Genomic DNA, 8,889 nt, shown 5'->3' with positions numbered 1-8,889 from the left:
GGTATTCCGACTATTCAGAAGAGTCACCCCTTCTCCATACTGGCAGTGACGGTTCTAGCCAAAGGCAGAACCATCTGCCAAGTGGGGACATTCAGCATTGCCTACTGTTCAGTTACCATGGTCAGACACCGTTCTCACACTGCAGTGTCTAGCTGATGTCTTAATGTGATAACGGAAAGGTCTATTGCATTAGCCCTGGCCAGGTTCTTTCTTTGAGAGATTGTGCCATTAACTGGGAGGCAATTTTAAACAACTGAAAATAGACGACCATGCAATTCTATGGCTTGAAGGTTAGCTTACTTATAAATGCAATCATCATCATCGTTGCCCTCATCATCATCATCATCATCATCATCATCATCACCACCACCTCCATCTCATGCGAGTTGTGGTTTACAATAACTCTCCAGTCTGATGTTAAGACTGACAGGCAAATTAAATGTCAAACTATTTTTATTCATTTCTTTCAAAAGAGATGAAGGGGATGAGAAAAGCTCACAAGAAGTACACACAGTTATAGCTCTGGCCTCTCTGTAGTGTGTGTTAGGAGTGTATTTACAGGCGCCTCCTCTTCTCGGGACTGACTACAGTTGCTTAGCAAATAATGTTTGGAGCGGAGCTTTTCTGAACCACTAAACCTGTCGTGTCAACTCACGTGTAGACTAACAGCATGCGGATAAAAAAATATAAACCAACGTTAATAATAGACCCAGTTTACCCCTCAATAAAACGAACATGGAAACTATTCAGTTTCGATAGGGTTTCTTGCGGAGGTGGATTTTCCAGCACGTTTTCTTTCAACCTCTAGTGTGCACTGAATTTGCATGTTTTGTATTGCTATACATCTTCACGGAGAATAACCTTGAAGTGGTTATTCGCAGCGTTGCGTCAATGCCATGACGCAACATATGACAACATATTCAACTTCCTTCGTGTCCTGGCTGTTCTACCCCGGAAAGAGCTTTGGTAAACAGTTTATTAGCACTGTTTGTGTATTCAGAGTACCATCACGATTTCTGGAAGCGCATTGCACTCACACTTGCGCCACTCAGCCACGTAAAGGTTGTGAGTTGTGACTTTCAAGAAGCTGCCCGCAGTGCTGTGGTGTGATTTTCTGGGAAGACGTCGCTTCACCTCGCGACATCTGGCGCTAAGAGGTTCACATGGCAACGGTTGCCATAGAAAAAGAAACAGTGATTCAGTGGCAACAGGCATTAAGCTTATTCAGCTTTCGATGTTATAAATTGTTCAAGACAAACACTCATTTTATTTATTTATTTTATTTGACCTTTATTTATACAGGTTGTCCCACTGAGACTTTGCGTCTCATTTACAAGAAACCTGTTTCTAATACAATATAAAACAACAATTAAGCTAAGATAGAATAACAATTAAATAATATTCATACAGTATATACATATACTCCAACAGTGTGGCACTGAACAGTGACTACTGCGTTACAATTAGTGTAGTATCTGATCATATCAGTTTGAAGCGAAGCGAAAACATGACCTAGATTTGAGGTGATGGATTCCCCACCCTTTCGTGAAGTGTACCCCCCCCCCCCCCCCCCCCCCCCCCCCAGCCTCGCCCAGAGTGCCCTGCTGCCAGAAATCACAGGCTGCATTATCAGCAATACTCGTGCAAGTGTGTAAATTTAGCCCTGGCCTTCACATACGCGCAGAAGCTGCGGAAACACTCAACACTCCTCTAGTATATTCGCCCCCCCGGGGTCACAGTTTGCACATACTGGCCGCTAACGGAATGGGGGGGGGGGGGTGTTCCAAAAACGACGATAATTCTCGGATATTTCGTCACATGAGACTATTGCATGTTGTCTTTTAAGTGGATAGGCTAATAGGTGTATTGTGCATTTTTTTGGACTTTGCCAGGCAATGTTCTCCATAATAGCCATGTAAAAACAAGCAAGGTGAAGACGAAGGCGTCAGATGGTAAAGCAATGAACAGATTTGAAACTGTTTTTCATTTGCTGTTATATATACTTGAAGTAATTGTCCAAAAGGTTCATAGGCTTATTTTTCTATTCCCATAAACTCCGAAACAGAATGGCTAGACTAGACCAAGGTGAGGTAACCTACTGCAGCATCGTTTCGCTAAAACAGCTGTGCCTGCATTTGCCGTGTGATAAAAGATCTTTTACCTGAGCCCCAGTTCGCTTTTCTACCACGTTGTGTTAGGGCCAAGGTTAAAAACGACGTATTTTGGCCAGGGTCGAAAGAATTAAAAATAGTACATAGTACCAGAATAACAAAAGTCATATGGCATGACATTTAGAGAATGAAGCCCTAATATTTCGATAGTCATAAAATTACAAGAACAAAGTCGTGAAATTCGATATTATGGGGGGGGGGGGGGGTGGTCCTGCCAGTTCAGAGCACGGACGAAAGAGAGCTGGACTCCCGCCATTTAACTGTCTGCTTTTGTCTGCGGTCTGCTTTTGTTATTTAACAGGCACATGCAGATTCCATAGAGAAAAACTGATTTAGAGGTGAGAAAGTAAATTTCTGAATTAAGACTATATTTTGTTTAGTACTTATACTATTATACTTATACTAGTACTTATAAGATAAAACCTTATAAATTATACTAGGCCTACATTAAACTGTAGTTTCTCAGGTAAATTGTGATGCATTTTCCCCTGTTAATTTCAAATCTCCTTGCTAATACAGCTAGTTAAACAGTGGCTGACAGGGGAGGGGTGGGTTGTAACACAGCTTTAAAAAGTGTTACAACATTCGCCTTACATACAACTAAGGCTGTGTTCGAAATAGTCTACTACATACTACTGGCATACTGATCGAGCCCCAAATCAGTATGCCGTATGCAGTATGTGACCAAAATGAAAATTTCCAGTACGCGAAACATACCCGGATGACCTACTACTTCCGCAAAATATTCCAGTACGCAAACAGAGCTATCTTTGTGGTGTACTGCATCCCATCATGCAACGCTACGTTCACGTGACCCTGTAGTGTGCTTTGCTTTTGTCGCATACTGGAAACTGTACTGCATACTACTACGAGGACCAGTATGCAGTATCCAGTATATACTGAGTCTAGTATGCAGTATCCAGTATGTAGTAGTCTATTTCGAACACAGCCTAAGGGCGTACTCACACTAGGCACGGTTTGCTGGTTCCGTGCTGGGGCCCGGTTATCCCCCCTCCCCACTCCCCCTCTGGCCTGCACTCACACTGGCTTCAGCAACCCGGCCCAAGCATGCTTACGTCATCACAACGCCGCTTTATTTGGAAAAAAAGCACGCTCGCACAACACTATGGAGCTCATGATTCTCTTTTTATTGTATTTTTGGAGTCGTTTTGGGAGTGCAGAAACATGGTGCAAGCACAGATTTATCAATAATTTAACACAACGATTGTCTGCTAATCGCTTTGCCGCTATGACTGTTTAACGTGAGCATCGCATCACTGACGTCATGTTTGAGTTCCAGCGAAATGAACCAATCAGACGAGGCACCAAGCAGGCCCGGGCATGGTTCGCTTCTAGTGTGAGCGAGTCCACATGAATCGTGCCCTGGCCCACCTCTTCAAGCGGGCCCGAGCACGGTTAACTGATCCGGGCCCGGGCACGGTTGGAGCGCTTACACTAGCCAAACGAACCGTGCTTCGGCAGGCAACCGGGCCTGGATCACAGAGCCTAGTGTGAGTACGCCCTAAGAAAACTTTCTCTATTTTTAATCATTTTAAAGGAAGACTGACAGAGGTGTGCCTGCAAATGTTTTTAAAAGAAGCATCTGATGAGGTCACAAAGAAGGGCAAGTCAGTCAGATCAGTTGCAAAGGCACATGGTATCTGCCATGTAACACACACACACACACACACACATTGACGTTGTTTATTATTTGTCCTACATGTTCTTTACAGAGGTACATTGTATTAGTGTTCATTAAGCATACATATTGTTAAATAAGTTTGTTCTAGTACACTAATTTACACACACACACACACACACACACACACACACACACACACACACACACACACACCTGAGTAAAATAGAAAGTGGATATGAGCTATGGTCAGTCAGAGAGAGAGAGACATTATTCTGGATTGTTATTTTATTTATTTTTGAAGCATTTTGCATGGTGTGGCCTCTGTTTTTGCTTCTTTTGTCTAATTGTTACAACTTACATGTGTTACAACCTACCCCGCTAGTAGGGTAGGTTGTAACAAGGCAACACCATGTATTTGACATCAACTCATGAGGGCTGTGATATTTGAATTGAGGTTTGAATTGGTGCCATTTGTGGTAAACGAATGTCTGTACTTTGTATAAAAGTTTGAGAACTCTAGCTCAAAAATTCATTGAGTTACAGAAGCAAAAAGTGTTACAACCATACCCGGTCTCCCCTACTTACTTTTGTGTGTGTAATGCTTGTGCTTATCACTTCCCTTGACTATAAATAAACATAAATGTTAAATTTTTTTAATGTTTATCAGGTCTGATACATAATTATAAGCATGTGATTGATTTTTACTTTATTTATACATAAACGTCCCATAAGCACCATCATAGCGTTAATGAGATGACGTATATCGATGTAGACATAAAGAAAAACTCAGAGTTGATGCAAACTGAAGAGTCATTAGAATGCAAAATAAACGCATTGAGGCACATGCCATGAGTACCGTGTTTATTGTTATTTCTCCTCCCACACCCACGCAGCTGTCAGACGGTATTCTTCCGCCAACTCGGGTATGGCGGTCTCACGAGCCGCGCACAGCAGGTACGAACACTCCGGGTCCTGCATGAGCTGCGCCAGAGTCGGCGGGGCTTTGCGGCGCGGGGGGGAGGAAGAAGAGCGGTGGTGCCGCTTGCTGGGGCGATGTGCCTTCTTAGGCCAGGTGGCGTAGCCTGGTATGTCGGTGTCTCTAACGGCTCGTCGTTCTGTGACGCGCGGGCTGGGCGAAGGATGAGACACGGAATCCTCCGTATGACTGACGTCACTTTTATTCCAACACAATAAACAGGCGCATATAGCGCACGTTGAACATGCAACGCAACACACACGTGTCGACATTAGACAACGACGAGCACAGGACACTGCGCGAACGCACATTAAATAGACAGACCACATTAGCCCCACGTGATTACGAGATGAGTCACAGGTGAGACGAATTATCACAAGACCTAACTATCACCACGTAGTTCCACAGACACAGACAATGCACGTGGACAACGTAAACACACGCCCAAAAGGGAGGGGCCGGGGTCCTCAACGTGACACAAGTAGGCATATAAATTAAGCTTCAAAAAGACAATGGCTACACCATTTAAGCTGGAATGAAGTAAAGCAGGGGTCACCAACCTTTTTGAAGTTGTGAGTTGTGAGGGGGGGGGGGTGGAGGCGAACGAAAGTTGTTGAGCGGGGGGGGGGTTCATGTTCATGTGCGCGTGTCAATTGCTAAGCGGGAAGACCGCTAGCAACCGCGGACAATCGCTAATAGCAGCAAAAACATAGACGATGCAGCGCTTTGGTGCATGGCAATATTGTGAGCTGTTTTTAAAACAAGCCCGCGGGCGACTCATAACGTCCTCGCGGGCGACATGGTGCCCGCGGGCACCACGTTGGTGACCCCTGAAGTAAAGACTTGCTTCACTCAGAATTGGTTGCTAAAGAGATGTTGGATGTTTGAAGATGTTCTTATACATATAAATAACAAATGAAACAAAATATATTGTATTCTTTTATTTTTGGTCAGCAGGGTTAACTGGCTGTAAAGATTGTATCAATGCCATATTGCTAGTTTTGTTTTGTTTTTGTTTGTTTGTTTTTTTTTGGGGGGGGGGGATGCATGTCTGAACCACATGTTCCCTTGCGTTCAACAAGTTTTACAGGTTAAAATCACAATCGCATTATGACTGGTCAGGATGTCATCAGACTTGCGTCCAGAGGGTTGGGTTTTCTGATTGATACCTTGTACCTCTCAAAATTTCATGACTGAATTATTATATATCTGAATTATACCCCAAAAGGCTTATGGAGCTGCAGGGCAGGACCTACATCGCTGGACTCAGCTATGGCTTCCACTGGTCTCATCTCTCAAATTGTGCAGCTCACAGAAGAACTTCCCATACTTTTTATTTTGAGGTTTATTCATGGTGGTGGGAGCTAAGTCTGGAGTGCAGAGCAGGACCAAAGCAGTTTAAGGTTTATGAAATAGTGTTATAAACAGAAAGTTCAGATTTCCTGTTTCTAAAGGAAGCTGAAATTGTATCACTTAATATCACTTCAATGCCATTTTCCACAGCTATGGATACTGTGAGGTTTCTTGGCCCTATTTAATTTCAATTTCTTGAGGTAACGGAAAAGTAAAACAGTACACCGCAGGCCATGTTGGCACAGCTTCTCTTAGCTGGCAGATGCAAATCACAAGCTTAAATTGCATTTCATGCTTGCCCTTTTTGCAAAGGAGTGCATGAGATTACTGGCCTCGATATGCAGACACTCAATATGCACTGCATCAGAGTAATTACAAATTTCCTGGTTCGATGGAGCTTTTCCGATCCGGCCGGCTCCTCCTCGGTGGACCACGGCACCTCTAGCAGCCGTGAACAGGCCCAGGTGATGGAGGGTGGTGGAGAGGGGTTGAGTGGCCATGGGACACTATTAAATTAATCAGGCCGTTGAATGATGGCCCCATCTAGGAGAGATTAAATGGAGCTGTAAATAGATGATGAGCGTGAATTATGTTCATATTTGTGCAGTGTTTGTGTGTGTGTGTTTGCATGTAGGCAGAGCTGATACCCGAAACTGGCATGCAGCTGTTTTTTACACTAGCCTACCATCCTGGCCCAAACACTGTCACTCTCGGGCCAGCAGCCTCTGTCCTGAATCCTGGAAAAATAAACAACGTATAATAAGACCTGCCTGACTAATCTAAGATCACTTTTGTGCGCTTAATCTGAAATCGATAACCCAAAATGAGAAAACCTAGCAACAGAGCCAAGCCTGTTGGAACAACTCCATTTTGAGTCTCTGACTGAGTCATAAAACTGAGGGCAAAACAAAACATGGAGTAATTCTGAAAGAGAGACGCTCAAATCGAGGGGGGAGGAAGTACAAACAACTAAAAGAAAAAAAAAACATGATTTCAGGGGACTTGAGCAAGAATCCAAAGGGATGCAAGTGACACATTTTTTCCACAGTTCAAAAAAGTAATATAAATAAATCTATCCAATGGTCCGGCTGCGTCATGGGGCGTTCCATAAGGCTGTGGAGTGCTTACAGCCTCAAAACGTGTCCACGGCTCTTCTCCTCCTCACCCTAAAATAGCAACAGCACGCAGCTGAGGAGGGAAGCCTGCCAACAGTGCTGTGGCTCACGGGGAGACGTGCTGATCCCTAAATGTGTCTCCTGGGCCACAGAAATAATCTAACGGGATGAAAGAAAGAATGTAAAGAGGTAACTTGCCTGTTGTTGTATTCTGGTGGAGAGAGTCTTCACTCAAACACGCTGAACTTACTTATGATAAAAGTAAGATTGTCATTTTATAATTGCTGAACGCTATTTTCTTTCATTCTGGCCATTTTCCTCAATTTTGTATATTTTTATATGTTTTGAATATTTTTTATAGTATATTATCAAGTGGGGTTACGCAAAATATGAGAATAATAATATGAACAAATAACAAGTTAGAAGTTAGAGGTCAGAAGCCAGAGGTGAGAAGACAGAGGTCCTATCCGCTGACGGCGTCTGTAAACCTCTGTCTGGAAAACCGCCTTCAGTGTCCATGGTGAATGATGGCGTGGTTAAAGACCATAGCCTTGTCCATGGTTGGCACGTCTGCCGGCTGGACCAATTTAATCCAAAGGGAGCCAAAACAAGGGCATGAAGGCTAAATATAGTGCTCGCCTCTGTCTGTGGAGCACCAGGGCCTGGCCCAGGTTGACGTGAGCCATTTCACAATATTCCAGAGAGGACTTTGCTTTCATAAATGGCATGTGCTTTGTGTTTTACTGCCCTGTGTGCTGACAGTGCCCCCCCCCCCCTCCTCTTTATTATTCGGATGTGTAATTTAATATATCAGAACGATAAACCACTTTCTATATCAGGAACACTGAAAGAGCGTAAATAATCAGGGTGTTATTTTAGGACACCACGCTCCTATTTTTCCGTTATCCGCGACTCGTCTGGCGCTGGAACATTGGCACGGCTGGACGAGCATTGATAGGCGATTCTTTTCGGCTTTCGCAGGCTAACGCATGTGAATGAGGTCCTGGGAGATTACATGGCCAATTGAGTGCCCTGCACACGACTGCTGCACACAAACCGCCTTTGCGATCTACTGTCTGTGCGTCTGCTGTTGGAACTTCAGCATGACAAGTGTGTGAACTGGCATAAACACCCGAGGGGATGTAAGTGAAACAATCGTGATAATGCACGCCGCATGCCGGCCGGTGAACCTTTCTTTGAAATTCTGTTTGCTGGTTCTTGGGAGGCGTGGCCAGGCTGGTCTATTTGTGGCACACTGCAGTTTTATATATAGCTTTGCTTATATGTTTGTGAGATCATCAAAGTCAAAGTCATGCTATGTGTTGTCATCACAACGTAACTTGGAGTAACCGTCTCAAGCCCTGGTCAGCGCTGAGGAGGATTCATGTATTTCCCCTAGAAAGATATAGTTAATCTGTACATTCAAAAAGGTTTTAAACAGGAATGGCTTAAAAATACAGGATCAGCTTAACCTCTGAACCTATCTCTCCCTTTGCTTTTGTGCATCTCTCTCTCTCTCTCTCCTTCTCCCTTTGTGTGTATCTCTCTCCTTCTCCTTTGGCTTTATCCCTCTCCCTTTGTGTGTTTCTCTCTCTCACCCTTTGTCTCTCTCCTTCTCTCTCCATCCCTTTG

Source organism: Brachyhypopomus gauderio, chromosome 1 (genome assembly GCF_052324685.1).
Source record: "Brachyhypopomus gauderio isolate BG-103 chromosome 1, BGAUD_0.2, whole genome shotgun sequence".
In the NCBI taxonomy this organism is placed as follows: Eukaryota; Metazoa; Chordata; class Actinopteri; order Gymnotiformes; family Hypopomidae; genus Brachyhypopomus; species Brachyhypopomus gauderio.
This window is presented reverse-complemented; position numbering follows the sequence as displayed.